At 41.5% G+C, this 18384-nt stretch overlaps 1 protein-coding gene and 1 pseudogene across 1 annotated transcript in view; one reads left to right on the forward strand and one right to left on the reverse strand.

The window, feature by feature from the left end:
- Positions 1-951: 951 nt before the first annotated feature.
- LOC135180055 (uncharacterized) lies at positions 952-11328 on the reverse strand (annotated as a pseudogene).
- A 4872-nt stretch (positions 11329-16200) lies between these two features.
- SH3BGR (SH3 domain binding glutamate rich protein) overlaps positions 16201-18384 on the forward strand; it is a 28942-nt gene continuing 26758 nt past the window's right edge. The window contains exon 1 of the mRNA XM_064152552.1: positions 16201-16299. The gene's annotated coding sequence lies outside the window, so the exon portion shown is untranslated. The remainder of the gene's footprint in view (positions 16300-18384) is intronic.

Raw genomic sequence — 18384 nt, forward strand, 5'->3', positions numbered from 1 at the left:
TACTTCAAGAAAAAACTTTGACATTTTAAAAAGAAATTAGCCACAAGTAGCTTCAAATGTAAATGTCTTAATCACCACTAAAAGCTTTTGCAGTATTATGTTTTTGAAGCTTTTTGTTATTGGTTGTTTTTTTTTTTAATGCTACTGCCTTTTAAAATTAATGGAATACACATAACTTTCCTGAGCTTCACATCATTTTAAGCAAGTATTTCATCAGTTACTGTGAGGAACAAAACATAATCTTTGTACTCTTGCTTACATAACCTTAAACACAGGATTTTTAAAGGCTTTTTGAGAACTGGACACGCCTGACTTCTCCAAAACAATAGTTTACTCTTGCACATTCATCTTTGGATGTCAGCTGTGGAAGCTACCAGGCAAACTGCTTTGATAAATTCTAACAGTGGAAAAGAATGAAGCTTTAGAGCTTTATAATGCTAGTGAAAACAATGTAATAGCAAATTGTTTTTGTTATGTGTGAATTCTAGAAGTTGTTTCAGGAGTGAAGAAAACGAAAAGTTACTTTTTTTTATTGTGTTGTTGGTGCCAGTGCAATGATGAATCTTATGAAAGTAGGTTGCTCACTTCAGCTAGCTAACAAATAAACTGCTCCAAATTGCAAACAGCAGAGAGAATGCAAAAGGCTGAAAATTACAAGACAAAGACTCACCTGGACACCTGGTAACAAGTTAGTCATAACTGTTAAGGCACTTCTGGAAAGACTCATCATGTGCACAGAGCAAAACCAGAAGAATGTTTTATGGTAACAACTGATTTGACTGTCTTTTTGGAAAAAGTGAAAGAAACTCTCAATAATTGAAGCTTTAATAGGCAAACCCACTGCTGTTTTAAACGAGCCTTAATTCTAGAGTAAAAGTAAACTGATAACTATCTACAGTAATTACTTTGTGTATGCTCATCAGGGTATTTGTAACAATTTCAGGCTTTACATTATGAACTAATAGTAGTAGTGGTAGTTTGAAATGTGGCTTGTGTAACCCTGCATCCTTTCACTTCCTTCATTTCTCTCATGTTAGAACTTGAATGATTGTCTCTTCAAACACAACCTGATCCAAAGAATTCTTTCGTAAGACTTTTTTTTCCTCTTTCAGCAAATGCCATCTGAGCACAGTCTTCTGCTTCAGTGGAGCTGTCCTTCTGCCTTGCTTTGGTAACTTTACTAAAAGATGGTTCATATAGCCCAAAGGAGTTTTTCACTTTTGATTCAGCTGTTTTACTGCAGTCCTGAGCTGCATGTCCCTGATTGCATAGATTTCCCTTTTCTTAATTTTGGACCTGATGTAAAAAATGATGCAAATTATAAGTGGCTTCTGAGATGTTTTGGGTTTTTTTTCCACTTTAATGGATATTTTGTCTCTTGGATCTCGAGTTACACATTTACACCTTGCTCCCTCCCTGTTTATCTGTTCATCTGGATTTTTTTCTTCTTTTTCACATTTTTCTACTTCATTTTCCTCCCAGTTGTTCACTTTTACACTGTCATTTGCAGGAGTTTGCTAATTCCTCATCAAGTTTTTCAGCTCCTGTCTACGAAAATCTGGCTTTTTTTTCTTCTTCCATAAACTCCAAACAAGCATATTCTTACATCGGTAGGCTGTCTTCACATAAATGCTCTAAATCAAAATATTGTAGATTTTAAGAATGTCCTTAAATTGCCTAAGAGCACAAAGAGTCATGAAGCATTAATGAGAGCAGGTTTTACTTCCTTATTTCACTGCTTAAGTTGCTACTATTGACAGAATCTCTACTTTGAGCATTATGTCAATTTTGTTTACTAATAAATATAACGGGACAAAGCAAGATTTTAAACAAGATTATTGTGCTACTGAATACAGCTAAATAGTGTTATGTTTGCTTTTTTCATTATGTTTAATTTTATTAAATGAATTAGCATGCAAATATCATCAGTAATGACTAAATACAGGGCCAGAAAAGTCATGTACAATGCAAACCAGAAACCACTTGAGATATGAACTCTAATTATAATTTTCTTGCTCTTAAATGGAACTTAAATACATGTATTATTTTCTTTCCCTTGACACCACAGGTGTTTGTTGCATGGAGCAGAATATACTGCAACTCTCCAGCCTGTAAAAGAATTGACTCCACATTTTAGTAGAAAAAGGTCTGTGTGTACTGACTGCCTACAGTAAATAACATTTGCCTGTCGCAGGGGCCAAGTTGTGATAAGTCCTGCCTTTCAGAGGGACTCACAGAGTATCTCCAAAATGAGAGAAAGCCCAAGCTTAAAGCTTGTTGTAATAACTAAAATAGCTAAATAAGACTAAGTAACTAAGTCTAAGGCAGTGGGAGAAAGCCAGAAGAGAGCCTGGTGAACAGTGAGGCAGAATCAGAAGATGACTTGTGTTTCCTATCAGTTTTAAAGGGGATTTCGAAGACAAATGGTGACTGGGGTCTGGAATGCTGCAGGCTGAGAAGGTGGAGTACAAAACACAGGAGTTAATGCATTCCGGATTACTAGCTCTGTTACTGATCTAATAAGTGACCTTAGCCACCTGTTTCACCTCTCTAAGTGTCTGACCTTTAGGTCATGTAAAGTCTCCCACCATTTGAGAATTTATCATGATGGCATTCAGATCTCAGTTCTTTCTACAAGCCTTAAAATAATGGATATAATATGAATATTTTTAGAAAGAAGTAGATAATAGATGAACTAACTCCTTTCTTGTGTTCTATATAGGTTTTTCAAAATAAAGATGTTTATAGGTAAGTCCCCTGCATATAACTTTTGTATGAGAACACAGTTGATGGCAAAGATTTACATAAAAGCTATTTATAGCAGTCATTCTAATGAGGAGATACTCCTAGCCCTTAAGTCCTTTTCCTTTCTCAGCAATAGATTCTAGGCCGGAAATCTATTTTGACTTCAGCTATGATTAAGATTTACAACCAACAATTTGATATCAGTATATGATTAGTGTAGAATTGAACTATTAAGCGTTTTTACAGGTAAAGCACCAGCTTTTTACCAATGTGGCCAGGGGCTGCTTTTACAAGTACAGCAGTATGAAGATGCCCGATAGTGTGGAGTTGCTTTGCTGTCAGTGCAGCACCACCAGCAGCTGGATTTCAGTGACTTAATATGTTATTTTGTTGAAGCACTTCCTGTGAGTCAGGTGCCAGCTAATGGCTGTCAGACCCATGTAAATTACTGGTATCATCAATTCATTCGACTTTTGAAAAGATCAAATGAGTTTCTGAGAAAAAGGTTAAAATATACCTCTACAAGCCCTCTTAAATGTTTCTGTCTCTCTTGTTTTCTTCATTGATGACTTCTGTGTCCTACATCGGACATCTGCATATGCAGAATTTGATTTAGCTTTTGGGTCCTCTGAAGAGTTTTTCTCCTATGATTGGCAATTTAAGATAAAAATAATGAGGGAACACTTGCTTAGTGACTTAAAAAGTACACAGGCAGTGCAATACTTATAAAAAGATTAGTCACTTCTATTAGTATTATATTCTTATTGTGTATCACAAAGTTTGTCCTACATATTTTTAGTAATATAATTACATTCAAATTACATTCACACATAATTGACGTCATAGAAAGTTAAGATGAGGGATTTAGCCATTCAGGCATACTACTGAAATTCATAGAATAACATACAGTTTAGCTAAGAGTTTAAACAAGAGATTGGATATATACTCATACCTCTGGAAGCTGAATTGCACTTTTTCTTGCTTCCCATGTTTGATGCTGTGAGAGCACCAGTGATTAAAACTGTGTTTATCTACTTGTACTGATCCATTTATACTAAGACCTATTGAAAAAGGACAGTCATTAGTAATACAGTAGTTTCTGGAACTATATTGTTGGTATAAACAAAAGATATCTTTGATGATTGATAATATTGGTATGTGGCCTAGGATTTAAACTTTTTCTTCCCTGCATATCTTAATGCTCTTTAATAGAGAAATTCTTTGTTCTGCCTGATAAATGCTGAACCTGGAACACAGACATACCTACCTGAACTTTTTCACATTTTCATACTTAGAATCATAGAATGATCTGGGTTGGAAAGGATCTCCAAAGGTCATCTAGCCTAACCCACCGTGCAGTAAGCAGGGGGCATCCTCAACTGCAACTGGTTGCCTAGAGCCCTTTTGAGCCTCGTTTTGAGTATCTCTAGGGATGGAGCCCCAAGCACCTCCCTCAGCAACCTGTTACAGTGTTTCACTACTCTCATGGTAAAGAACTTGTTCCTAATAGCCAATCTAAATCTGCTCTTCTCTAATTCGAAGCCATTGCCCCTCATCCTATCACTACAGGCCTTTCTAAACATTCTCTCTCCATCCTTCCTGTAGGCCCCCTTCAGGTACTGGAAGGTCATTATTAGGTCTCCCGGGAGATTCCTCTTTTCCAGGCTGAACAACTCCAGTTCCCTCAGCCTGTCATTGTAGCAGAGGTGTTCCACCCCCCTGATAATTTTCGTGACCCTCCTCTGGGCAAGCTCTGTCAGGTCCATGTCTTACATCAGTACCTCATAAATATACCTAAGTTTTAGATAAACAAAATTCAGTTCAGATAGAACATGCAGAGTCAAATATGTTTATACTCTAGAACCCACATGACTTTAGTTTGTGTGGTAATATTCTTATGTAAATTTGAGAGGTCTGGTGTGAGGCCTCAGCTCCCAGGTTCTTACCGAGTCTAATAAAGGTGTTTTGCTTTCATGCCCTCTGTCTTGGTTACTCACCTTTTCCAAATCTGAGCATTTAGGTAAGGCTTTATGTAACCAGCTTCTTGCGAGGAAATGCTTGACACTGAAATGTCTGTGATCTCTGGAATGAGATTCCAAGGGAGTGATTGAATGAGACATTTAAAGAAACAGATGAATGGAGTTGAGAGGGGGGAGGTGAGTATATTGTTCTTTTCTCCTCCTTTTAGATTAACTTTGCCATGAGTACAGTAGCTGAGAAAGTTGCTAACTCAGAAGGAAAGATATGATCAATCTTAAGCCAACATTCAACTTTATTCTCAGGTTTGATCTCTGAAATCAGAGGAAGACTCTCCATAAAAATGGTGGTTTTCAATTGTTTGCAATTCTCTGGTGAAAAGGATGTCAATAACCAATTTGAGGATTGCTCTTGAAAGAATAGCTCTGATGATGATGAGGGAATTAGTTCTCCCTTTTGAATGGCAATCAGCAAGAAATCTTTTAGCAGCTTTTCAACAGAAATCAGCAGAGCATTCCTCAGGTTCAGTACTAGGGGGAGCTGTACCTCTAGATGAGCTGGTGTGACCTTCCCACAGCTGAGCAATCTTTGCTCTCATGGAAAGCTTATGAAATTAATGGTTTCACTCAATAACTCAGGTTTGTTTATGTACATAGAGCTCTCTGATTATGTAAGCAAGTCTACCTGCAGCTATCAGGAGTATTAAAAAAAATGCTGCCTCACAAGGCCCTTCACAAGCCTTGTTGCCCCTCTCTGAACACGTTCCAGTGTCTCAGTGTCCTTCTTGGCGTGAGGGGCCGAGAGCTGAACACAATAGTGGCGGTGTGGCCACGCCAGGCCTTTGAAAGAGGGCCCAGGAAGCACACCATGCTTTTTGCTTTCCCAACAGCTCACTGGGCTTTTGCAGCGGGGCAGCAACTATCAGGAGGAAAGTGTCTGCAGCTGCTGCATAGGTAACAGGGACCAACAGTACCCCTGCACAGAAATTCAGGTCCTCAGGAGCTGCCTGTTCTGCCCTTCTCAAAACAAGTCTATTTTAACTGTCACAAACAGAGTTTAGATTGTTAAAAAGCCACGAGGGTTTTATCGTTTCCAGGAATATGTACTGTTGCTCTTGTTTATGGCTCGTGTGGCAGCTTTGTGTGTGTTCCTAGGTAGTGTCACTTTGGAGTTCTCCTGTGTGCTTGGTGTACAAGCATTACAGCAAGTGTCCGACTGCACATATTTCTCCCCAAAATATTTGTCTGAAAAACAAGCTGGAATTTAAACAAACTCTGGTAAATGTTTAAACCAGGGGGCCTCAAACTTTTTAAACAGGGGGCCGGTTCACTGTCCCTCAGACACTGTTGGGGGCTGGACTGTAGTTTGGTTCCAGCCCAGTCCCGGCGGGTGCGTGGGGGCTGCGGAGGCCTGCGAGCGCATTGAGTGGCAGGGAGTGGCTGCTTGGCTTCCCGCCCAGCCCCCGGCGTGGGGGTTCGGTAAACACCGGCGGGACGGACTGAGGACCCTGGGGGGCTGCATCTGGCCCGCGGGCCATAGTTTGAGGACCCCTGGTTTAAACATTCATCTCAAGTCTTTTTGATCAGCTCCATTTTTGCAGATTATAATATTTCGCTCATTTTGGTTTGAAGGTTTTTCTGTAAGGGAGCCCATTTGAAATACAGTAGATGAACATACTGACCTACATCTATCAGCATGGTTACAAGTCGGTGTGGATTATTTGTTCAAACCGTGCTACATTAATTTCTGTTTTGATTGGTGTGATGGTTTGGGTGTTCCCTGCCCCCCCACACTTCAGAAATCACCCAGACTAGGCTCAGTCGGCTCTGGGAATATAAATGAAGCTATTTATTTACAGCTAGCACAATATACAAGCAGCTATTTACAGTATATACAGAAATATACAAAGTAAAAGGTAATACAGAAACACAACTCCCCTCCCAGAAACCTGAGTCCCCAGGAGGGGCTCTCAACCACCCCTGCACCTTCCCCCTGCCCCTCTCAACCTTACCCCAGTCCCGAGGAAGAATGGAGGTTCAGCCAAGAGCTTAAGAATCAAAGGTGAGTGGAGGGTGTGTTAGAGAGATGTAGCTCAGTCAGAAGCCCAAGGCAGAGTGAGTGACAAAATGGCGAGAGAGTTATCTAATGTTTACTTTCTTCTTCAGCAAGACTCTGAGGGGAGCAGACATCACCATTGTTTTCCTTTCACAGCCTGTGATCCAGTTCTTCTCACCAAAACGTTCTGCCCTGCTTCAAACTAGCACAATTGGTTACTGAACTACTTGACAAACCTTTTGACAAACAAACCCTACAATAATTTCATTATTTGATGTAACTTTTTTTGGTGGGCTATAGATTCAACAAGGAAACAAAAATTCCATTAATAATAGAAGCAAAAAGCAATAAGTAACATTAAACACTTGGATTTTCTCTTAGGAACAGAAACCTACTTGAAATCTTGAATACCTTAATTTTTTTGGTGAAGAGAGTTAATTTCCATTTGCAAGTTCTTTATAATTATCCTGGCTTCCACAGCTCTTTTGTTCTCATTTGCCAGATGATGACTAAAGGTGCTATTGTTCAACTTCAGCTGTTTTTCTAGGCGCTTAAAAAAAAGGCAAAACCATATTTTACTCTATGGATGTACTCAGTATGACTGTTGAAAACTTTCAGTTCTTACCAGATTAAAAAAATAAGCATGCTAATATAATAGAAAGTAAGCTTCTAATGGTTATATTTTATTGTAAACAATACATAAAATCATGATGAAGTATCGGAAAAAATATTTCTCAAATGAGCAAAACCCAGGTTTAAACCTAATTTTTCTAATAAGCAAAAGAAGTGTATTTGGCATTCAAACACAAAATATAAGGCTGTACATTATCTCTCTGATGTATTAATGACTACAATCATCTTTGACAGCCAAGAGAGCCAGTGGCATCCTGGCCTGCATCAGGAATAGTGTGGCCAGCAGGACTAGGGAAGTCATTTTGTCCCTGCACTCAGCACTGGTTAGGCCACACCTTGAGTACTGTGTCTAGTTTTGGGCCCCTTAATGTAAGAAAGCTGTTGAGATGCTCGAACATGTCCAGAGAAGGGCAGCAAGGCTGGTGAGGGGGCTGGAGCACAGCCCTCTGAAGAGTGGTTGAGGGAGCTGGGATCGTTTAGCCCAGAGAAGGAGGCTCAGGGGAGACCTGCGTTCTACAACTACCTGTTCGTGGTTTGTCTCTTCTGCCAGGCAACCAGTGACAGAACAAAGGGACACAGTCTCAAGCTGGGCCAGGGCAGTTTTAGGCAGTTAGGAAGAAGTTCTTCACAGAATGTGTGATTAACCATTGGAACATGCTGCCCAGGGAGATGGCAGAGTCACCATCCCTGGGAGTGTTTTAAAAAAGACTGGATGTGACACTTGATGGCATGATTTAGTTGATTAGATGGTGTTGGGTGATAGGTTGGACTTGATGATCTTGGAGGTCTTTCCCAACCTAATTCTGTGATTCTGTCAGAAACATTAGGTTACCCTGAAAAAAAAAGCCATTACTCATTAACCCATTAAAATAATTGTGTGGTCTGCAGTATGTGGGTTTGTTTCTACTATATTTTATCTCAGAATTTACTGTGGTATTGGCATGGCTTTTCTAAAGACTTACAAGGTACTGCCATTTCACTGTGAATGTCTCCTGTAATGTATACATTTTATTCATGATTAATGACATTGAAAAGAAGTGTAATTATATTTATGTTCAATACCTACTAAATGATTAACAATATTAAGTTCAAGTCTCTAGAAACTAGATCTTTCTAATTGTGTTTTATAGTATTTTTATCTTTCAATTCATGTCATAAAAATATCATTTGGTCATGTTTTTCAATTATTAGATCACAAACCAGATCACAACATCAACTTGTGTATTAAAATAGAAAACATTCTTAGCTGCCATGTTACAGATACAGGATAAAACATCACCTAAAATTGCACAAGAGAGCATCCAATTTATACTGAAACAAAGGTTATTGTAAATCTTTGGGATGTTGAATTGGTTTTGAAAACAAAAAAAGCTTGATAAATAAAACCTTGCAATGCACCATATGTCTCTGTACACAATTTCAGAAGGAACATTAGGGGGGAAATTCAATGTTTATTATTGAAAACAATTTCTTCACAGCCTAACTGTACTTAACACATTTGTTTGCTTTTGAAAATGCTGCAAGACACTTATCTCCACGTCTAAGTACACATACAGCTTGGAAAACAGCACTTCTAATGCACGGTTGTCAGAGATGTGGTTCTCTGGTGAGATGATGATGTTACTTTGTTTGATCAGGTTGCAAGTAACATTGCTGCTTCCTCTGGAATTCCATTTTCTCAACAGCCTAATTTCCAAACAAAATTAACTCTCTTAATTGTTTGGCTTTTAAAAAACATATCTTTATCATAGAATACAGAGGAAAGTCAACAGGATTTGCATTAATAAGCATATCACAAGCAGGAATAAAGATGTCATTCTCTCACTCAACTCAGCACTGGTCAGGCTACACCTTGAGTACTGTGCACAGGTTTGGTCCCCGCCATATAAGAAGGATGTGGACAGGCTGGAAAGGGTTCAGAGAAAGGCCACGAGAATGATCAGAGAACTGGAAGACCTGTCATGTGAAGGAAGGCTTAGAGAACAGGGTTTGATCAGTGTTAAGAAGAGAAGGCTTAGGGGGAACCTCATAACAAGTATATAAAGGGTGGCTATCATGAGGAGGGAGACTCCCTTTTAATGAAGAGTCACACAGTAAAGACAAGGGGTAATGGGAACAAGTTGCTACTGGAGTCATTCAGACTAGGTGCCAGACGAAACTTTTTCACTATTTGGACTATTATACATTGGAATAAACTCTCAAAGGAGGTGGTGGATTTCCCTATATTAGACAGTTTCAAGGCCCAGTTTGACAGCCTGCTGGGCTATCTCATTTCAACAACATTCTTACCCTGAAAGGTTGGACTAGATGGTCCTTGAGGTCCCTTCCAACCTGCTATGCTATGAATCTATGAATGATGACTAACTTTCCATGTCCTTGTGAACGTCTTTAACATCTTTTTTTTTTGCCATAGTGAAGCTGCTGCAGATGGGAACAGTTTACTTCATAGTCCTAGAAGCATTATTTAAACACTGTTTAATTTATTTCTGATAATTTCCTGTCATGTGGTTCAATCAGTTTAATTTTCTTAATATCACATGAAGAATACTCAGACCATAGTTTTAGATATGCAGAATTCCACCCAGTAGTAGACTGAGTTACATATTTGGGGATGGGTCCAAAAGAGCCATGGCAATTACATAAAAGACATCTAAGGGGGCTTAAAATGAGATTTTAGTTAGGATGGATTTTAACAAGTAGCCTTCACTGAAAAAAAAAAAAAAGAAGATATTTTTAGACTAACTCCTTTGTTAGTGGGATTGCCATTTTTGCTTTGTGGTGGCATTTTACTTTAAATTAAATTAAATTTCTTAAAGGAGAGAAGAGAATCACCTAACTCTCAAGGAAAATAAAAAAGTTCCATTTAAGTTTGCACAAAATGTTGTAGGCTTAATCAAAACAGTTTAATTACTCTTCAGTTCCTTACATAAGCAAATCTTCTTTGTGGAATACTGAAGAATGTCCAGGGTCCTACTAAATTTGAGCCAGTGCAATAACCCCTAAGAAATAAGAACTCACATTTTAATGTGAGGATTAGGCAAAGGATACCTTGGTACATACATTTCTATTTCTGTTTAAATTTGATTTGGCACTGTCAATAGTCTGCCCAAATTGCATTTAAAATGCATTAGTGTCCTGATTTTAACTAATTTGGCAGCTGAGCCCCAGCAATCTGCTCGTAACAGAGGGCTTCTCCTTCTGTTCTGCCCTTCCCCAGCTCCTCTCCGGGTGCACAAGGAGGAAAAGGACCCAGGAGGCAGAGACTGAGATAAGGACATCAGATTGCAGGAAAGAAAAGAGAGATACCAGAATATGCAGTGGCAGGGGAGCAGATAAAATGCAAACCACCTGTGAAACTGAAAAAGGGTAAGGGGATGCACCCCTGTCTGGAAGTCCACGGGGGAAAATAATCACAAAAAAAAACCCTGGATCAGGAAAGTTGACAAGCTATAGAATACACCTCAAGTCCCATAAACCCTGAGCAGCCCCTTCCTGTATTGCAGTGATCATGATGTTAGTATGGTGTAGGATAATGATCCAGCTCACATTGTGCCACTGGGGTGGAGGAGTGGGGGATTTCGCCTTGTCCCTTGTCCCTTCCAGTGTGGCCAGTCAGCTTAAACCAACACATCCTCCACCCCTCATTCTATACCATTTATGTCATGCTCAGCAGCAATTAATATCATACAACAGAAATAATGTACTGTCTTCACTCAAAATGAGATCACCTATCAGCTCCAGCTGGGGTTGCCTCAGCTTCCTCTCTTCCCTCTCAAGAAATTTCCTCTGTCCCTTCCCACCTTTGTCTTGCCCGGCTCCACTGCCCACCTCGGCGTGCCCCATCCCCGTCCGGCCTCCCGAGACTTTCCCCTGCCGCCGCCGTTCCCCGCCGCCGTTCCCGCCTTCCGCGGTCGCCATGGAGACAGGCGGGTGCCGCGGGGCAGCCTGGGAGCTGTAGGCGCAGCGTGGACGGCGGCCCCGTTCGCCCTTCCCTTCCCTTCCCTTCCCTTCCCTTCCCTTCCCTTCCCTTCCCTTCCCTTCCCTTCCCTTCCCTTCCCTTCCCTTCCCTTCCCTTCCCTTCCCTTCCCTTCCCTTCCCTTCCCTTCCCTTCCCTTCCCTTCCCTTCCCTTCCCTTCCCTTCCCTTCCCTTCCCTTCCCTTCCCTTCCCTTCCCTTCCCTTCCCTTCCCTTCCCTTCCCTTCCCTTCCCTTCCCTTCCCTTCCCTTCCCTTCCCTTCCCTTCCCTTCCCTTCCCTTCCCTTCCCTTCCCTTCCCTTCCCTTCCCTTCCCTTCCCTTCCCTTCCCTTCCCTTCCCTTCCCTTCCCTTCCCTTCCCTTCCCCTCCTTTCCCTTTCCCCACTCCACACCCTACAGAGACGTTTGCATATCCATAGCCACCCTCTTATTTCTGTACCACACAACCTGTCGTGCAGGCAGCGAGTCCCTCAGTGCCATGAGATGCCACGGTGGCACTTTTTATCACAATATGTTGTGTGGTATGGTGTGTGCCCTGGGAACACACAGGCTGAACTCGACAGGCTCCAAACTTGTGGCTCAGGTTTAGACAAAACATTTTTATGCTGAAAAGGGGGAAAGAATCCCTTAGGAATGAAAGGAGCTGAAGCAATGTATTTTTTCTACAAGGCTGGACAGCGTGGGACTTATGCCCTGAAGCCCTCACCTGTCAATGCCAAGGTAGGCAGAGGCTTTGCACTGCATCCTGGTTTTCCTTGTGGAGTTCATTTGCCACTTCAGATGTGAATTACAACAGCAGAGGGTAGTCATTGGCAATTTTATCCCAGCCATGACTGTGGATGTTTGGCAGTGCAAATATTTACCATTTTGAGTATTAATTATTAGTAGTATCACTGCACTTGCAAGGCTTATCGGTATGCTTTGAAGTCAAAGGCCACTGTATCCTCTGCTGGTACTTCTTCACAGCACTAGTAACCAAATAAACTAATTTAGAAACAGTATGTTCCAAATTTCCCCTGAATTTAAGGCTGTACTTAACAAACTTTCCCAAGAAGCAAGCATGTGTAGTAGCTTTTGGCAATAACTTATGTTTTTGCACTAAGATTTGTTGGATTGGTTTGTTTGCTTTTTGTTGTTGTCAGCGGTGCAGGGGTTGTGGTTTTTGTTTTTGTTTTTATTTTCTTGATTTGAAGGAAAATGATCTGAAAATACCTGGTTCTAACAGACTTTTCTTCTTGATGGACCTCCTACTGCCTCTCGTAAGAAGAAAGAAATGACAGATGATGAGCCACAGTAAACAGTGCAATTTATCCATACTGTTATTTTTAGTTTTCAGTATGCTTTTTCAGGATCCCAGCTCCATACATGGAATATTGCATTTGCAGGTTCACACAGCAGTTTGCACAGACAAAAGCTTACTTTGAAGAGCATCTTTACTATTGTGCATCCCGTCCTACCTTATCTACCCTGGAAGAAACTATTCCATTTTAAGTATTTTCAGTGTTTGACACTGCTCTGTTTGATCTTAACATCTGAAATGTTTGTAAGTACTTTCTAAAACCTAGTCCAGTTTCACTTCTGACATAAGGTCAGCTTTGCTGACCTTAGAGGCATGTTGCTTACGTAGAACAGAAACAAACTTGGCCCTTAAAAGTTTACAATAATCTGTTACCATTTAACATTCTTAAAATACTTGTCATGCTCAGAGGCCTCCTGAAGCAGGCAGTCATTGAATTACGACCATCTCTGGAGCAGAAGCCAACAACCAGATGAAAAACAGCATTCTGGATAACACAGAAGAATGGGATATATTTTAGCAAGTGTTCTGGAACTCCTCTTACACCTTTTGCCTTGGCAGTTTTTACTAGTGATGAAAAAGGAGGAGAAAGTTAAAAGAAAACAGATCCTGGATACATAGAATCAAGCAAATCACCCTCTTCAGTATTAGGGAATATTGGCACATTTATTTCAGTGAAGTCTCTGAGCCCTGCTGTGTGAATGATGATCAGAATCCCTTAAAGCTGGGAGTTGTTGTGACTGAGCCTTATTTCAATACGATCTCTGCTATAATTGCTTCTGCATCTATGCTCCCCTTCTCCTCCCTTTCCTCCCTTCCCTTTTTAATGTAAAATTTGCAGCTATAACTCTGGAGCCTCCTTGCTGTGGTCAGGGAGAGGGCACAAGCCCTTTTATGTAGGAGGTAGCTGTGACAGTGCCCATCCAACATTAAGCCTTACCCGGCAGCTTTGTGATTGCCCCCAGCACTAAGTTGCCTGCTCCCTGTCCCTTCTCACTTGTCCCTTCCCCCCTCTCCCAGATATTTCTCCAGCCCTGTCTCATTGGTGCACTACTCTCCTTTGCCTTTTTTGGACTGGCACCCTGTCAATCTAATGCAATAAGGCCAGGGGCAGGTGCAAACCCCTTGCTATGGCTCCTCTTACTAACCAATCCTTGACTGGCCCCTCGTCCCAAAATACCTAAGAGCAAAGGGAGTGGGAAAACCTGGGACCCCAGGGAGAGGAAGAGTCCAAAGCTGCTGGATTGCCAGGGGTGGGGGGGAGGGAGGGCACCCATTTAGGACCTGGGTTAGCCCAGGAGCTGTGGAACGCTTGGATTTCTCTTGAGACTGGTGACTCGTGGATAGCACGCGTGCTCTGCTGATTCATTTTCATTACTGTCAACATGGTGATCAAAGTCTTTGTAGCCACATCTTCAGGATCTACAGCGGTAGGTGTTTCATTTAACATACTCCTTTTTCTGGTGGGATCAGGTCAGTAGATTAACCTGTAACATCTCTGGATAATCTGAATTTGCATTGAGGAAAAAAAAAAATCTGCATTTCTTCTAGTCTATATTCCACACCTTGTTCTTGAAAGCTACTCAAGATGTAGAGAGTTCCGATTAATGCAGACTGGGCTGCATGCAAGGTTTTTCTACAGGTATTACATTTATGTATAAATTATCTGTAACTTAATAGATTTATTTCTGTTTGAAAAAGCACCTGTAATATATATGCACTGAAGAAGGAGAAGGTGGATGTTGTAGTTGCACCAATGATCAAGTGCATTATTTACAGTGGAAGTTAACTAATTTGTTTTAAAAGGAGACTTTAAAATATTGCTTCTGAAATAGCCTGGAGCCAAAGTAAGCTGAAAAAAGTTATGCAGAAAAAAAAAAAATCCCATCCCCTTGCCTTTCCCTAGGCTTTTTGTTTCTTTTTCCCTTGAGCTTATTTTGTGTGTGTTTATGTATGTCTCTTGAAATGCTACACTGATGTTTTTTAGTATTGGTATCTACTCCTGTAGCTGTCAGCATAGTGTATCAGCTGAAAGGAAGGGCATGTGAATAGTGGGGAGGTTGGAAGTCCGTGGGAGGTGGGAACCGGGAAAGGACTCTTTCCTTTTATATCCAGTTCCCAGATGAGCTCAGATTGCAGTTTTCTTTTGGCAGTCACTCACTCTCGGTGACACAGCTAAACAAACTGGCTTGGTGCATGCACATAGCTGTAACTACATCTCTGTCTCTCTGACATCAGGTTTGTGTCTTTAAGAAGCTTCCAGAGTCCAAAGGCTAAAAATGCCATCCCTGTTCATGAGCCATCATCTTTAGAAAAGAACCAGGGGCATTCAGTAAAAACTGAAGTTGGAATACAGCTAAGGAAGTTTGAAGTTCTCTTATTTGTTTTTCTCACTGGCCTATCACTAAGTCTGACTCAAAATTTATTATTGACATTTTAACTTTCCTTTTTCACTCTATTTAGTCTCCCAGTTTGACTTCTTTGCTGACCAAAAAAAAGTTGTCCCTATTTCCTTTGCCATACATATGTTTTTGAAGGAAAGTTGTGACTGTGACTGCATTTCCAGTGCAGACCTTCCATACATGTGTGTTGGGGCCATCATTATCTTTTGTGCCTCAGGCATGAACTTCAGGTAGAGGATCAGGACTGTTGTTCAGCAAGGGATTTTTAAGAGTGCTTTGATTAAACACTGATCATTTACCACAGAATCACAGAATTAACCAGGTTGGAAAAGACCTTTGAGATCATTGAGTCCAACCTAACACCTTCTAATTAAACCACTAAGTGCCTCATCCTTTTAAACACCTCCGGGGACAGTGACTTCACCATCTCCCCAGGCAGCCCATTCCAATACCAATCACTCTTTCTGTGAAGAACTTCTTCCTAACATCCAGCCTAAACCTGCCTTGGCCCAGTTTGAGACTGTGTCCTCTTGTTCTGTCACTGATCGCCTGAAGAAGAGACCAACCTCTGCCTGGCTACAATCTCCTTTCAGGTAGCTGCAGAGGGCAAAAGATCTCCCCAGAGCCTCCTCTTCTCCAGGCTGAACAACCCCAACTCCCTCAGCTGCTCCTCACGGGGCTGTGCTCTAGCCCCCTCACTAGCCTTGTTGCCCTCCTCTGAACTCCAAGCAGAAGTGACAAAGAGTTGGTAATGAAAAGGCTGGTTGCAATGTAAACACTGCAGGCCAACTTGCATTTCTTTCTTTGTTGCTTTAATTTTTTTTGCTTGTTTTTTTTTTTTCATCTCCCTTCTCCCCATTTCCCATCTTTTCTCTCCATCTCCTGTTTCCCCCCATCTTCCTCTTTTTCTTTCCATCTCCTTCCTCTCCATCTTCCTCTTCCCCCCCATCTTTCTCTTTTCCTATCTATCTCCATCTCCCTCCTTTTACCATCACCTCCTCTTTCCCACCATATCTGCCTTTTTCTCACACCACCTGCCCCATTTCCCCCTTTTTTCCCACAAACCCAGAGCACCTGGGTTCTGTTGGAGTCTCCTCCCACTCCAGGTGTGACCACTTTGCCCTCCCTGCCCACTCCCCTTTTTAATGGATCCCAGGAAAGGTAGAAGCCCTAAGCTGTGTCTGGCTGGATAGAGGGTCCTTACCCCCTTCACCACTGGTAAGTCCTCATGGTGCACACTGGATGAATGAGAGTGGGATCTAAAGGCCTGGTGCCCCCCCCCCCCCGGTTAGGCAGGCTAGAGAGTTGATAGTCGCTCTAACATTGCCTGTGGGGGCTGGCTGGCCAGCCCTCACTTATGCTGGGCTCTGCTATATGGTATCTTGGCTAGTTGAAGGTCTTGTCCCAGGCTCTGGGGTGGGTGCAAAGTGATGGTGGTAGCAAAGAAGCTGTTTAGGCAGAGTGAGGGGTGGTGGTTGTGGAGCAGGGACTGCTAGGGGATAATAATGGGGGGGTGGAGCAGGGGCTGCTTGGGGAAGATGAGTTTTGATCTTCAATGTTTCTAGGGATGGGGTTTCAACCATCCACTATTCCAGCACTCTCATTGTGAAGGCTTTTCCTCCTGGTGTCTGACCTAACTCTGCCTTGCTCCAGTTTTAAACCATTGCCCCTTATCCTATCACTACAAACACTTTTAAACAGTCACTTCACAGCCTTCCTGTAGGTCTTCTTCAGATATTGAAATGCAGCTCTAAGGTCTCCCTGGGGCTGAAAAGCCCCGACTCTCTCAGTCTGTCTTCACAGGAAAGGTGCTCTGGCCCTCTGATCTTTGTGGCTCTTCCTTGGAATGATTCCAGCAGGTCCTTGCCTCTTGGGGATTGTAGTGCTGTTTCCCAGCTTAAACAATTCTATGATTTTATGGTTGCAATGCGAGTTTAAGTGCTGCTGAAGTCAGCAGAGGTATTTATTGGGTAAGCATAGAGCTATGTCTTAGTTATGGAGATAGACCAGGATGTGGGAAAGCAGCATTTACAAGTTCCTTTAACATGGGCCTTCTGAGAGCGTTCAGGAGTTTAGGGTGATGCAGAGCAGTAGGAGAAGAATATGAAAAGATCCAGAATCTGCAAAATCACATCTGATTACTTCAGTATTTCAACAGCATTCTCCAAGGCTCGAAAGGAAGTCCTTACAAGAGACTGCTACTGGGCAGGCAAGATCCCAAGGCAAAGCTATGCAGAAATTAATTTTCTACCAAAGTGGCCACACTTTTTGCTGGTGCTTGCACTCTGGAGTAAGTCTGATGTCATGGGGAAGATGCTTAAGACCCCCAGTCATCCTCATGGCTCTCCACTGGACTCTTTAAATATAATCCTATTTAATAATTTGTCTTAATTCTTAAAAAACTTTGGTTTATTTTCAACTTATGCAATATTTAAAGCTTGTGTAAGCTTGCAAAACCTTGAGGCAACTATTCAGTGGTTATTTGGGCATATCAATAGCATATGTTGATTAGTAATCATATGGATGTTCCACAGTCATGTCATGATACTTTAAAACCAAAATAATAATTCCCAATTCAGTATTAAGACAAATTGATATTTATTTGGAAATAATTTTCTGAAGTGTAAGTTACAGTATGATCTGTACTCACTTAAATGATTGTGATTCTGTAAATGAACTGATTATTCAGAATATATTTGGTTGGAAGAGACCTCAAAGATCAATCAGTCCAACCCTCTACCCAGTACCAAAGGGCCAACACTAAACTATGTCCCTAAGTGCCAGGCCCACAGGCTGCTTGAACACCCCCAGGGATGGTGACTCCACCACTGCCCTGGGCGAACAATTCCAGTGTCTCAGTGATGAAATAGTTCCTAATATCCAGTCTGAACCTCCCTTGGTGCATCTTGAAACCATTTCCTCTAGTCTCATCACTTGCTACTACAGAGAAGAAGCTGCTCCCTTCTCCCTCCAACCTCACTTCAGGTAGTTGTAGAGAGAAATGAGGTCTCCCTTCAGCCTCTTACTTCCAGACTGAACAATGCCAGTTCCCTCAAACACTCCTCATAGGTCATGTGCTCTGGGCCCTTCATATGCCTGGAGCACATTTGGATTAAAAAAGATCAGATAATTTTATTTTGCTTTTGCAAATAATGGCTCTATTGAGTACACCATGGTTATCCCTGCCAGACCACAAGCAAAGTCTTAAAGTTAGTTTTTCATAAACATTTCTGATCATCTTTCCTTTTATGTTCATTATGTGGTGGATGTGGCATTTCCATTATGCAATTAAAACTAAGAGTA

This window comes from Pogoniulus pusillus, chromosome 12, assembly GCF_015220805.1.
Source record: "Pogoniulus pusillus isolate bPogPus1 chromosome 12, bPogPus1.pri, whole genome shotgun sequence".
NCBI lineage: Eukaryota > Metazoa > Chordata > Aves > Piciformes > Lybiidae > Pogoniulus > Pogoniulus pusillus.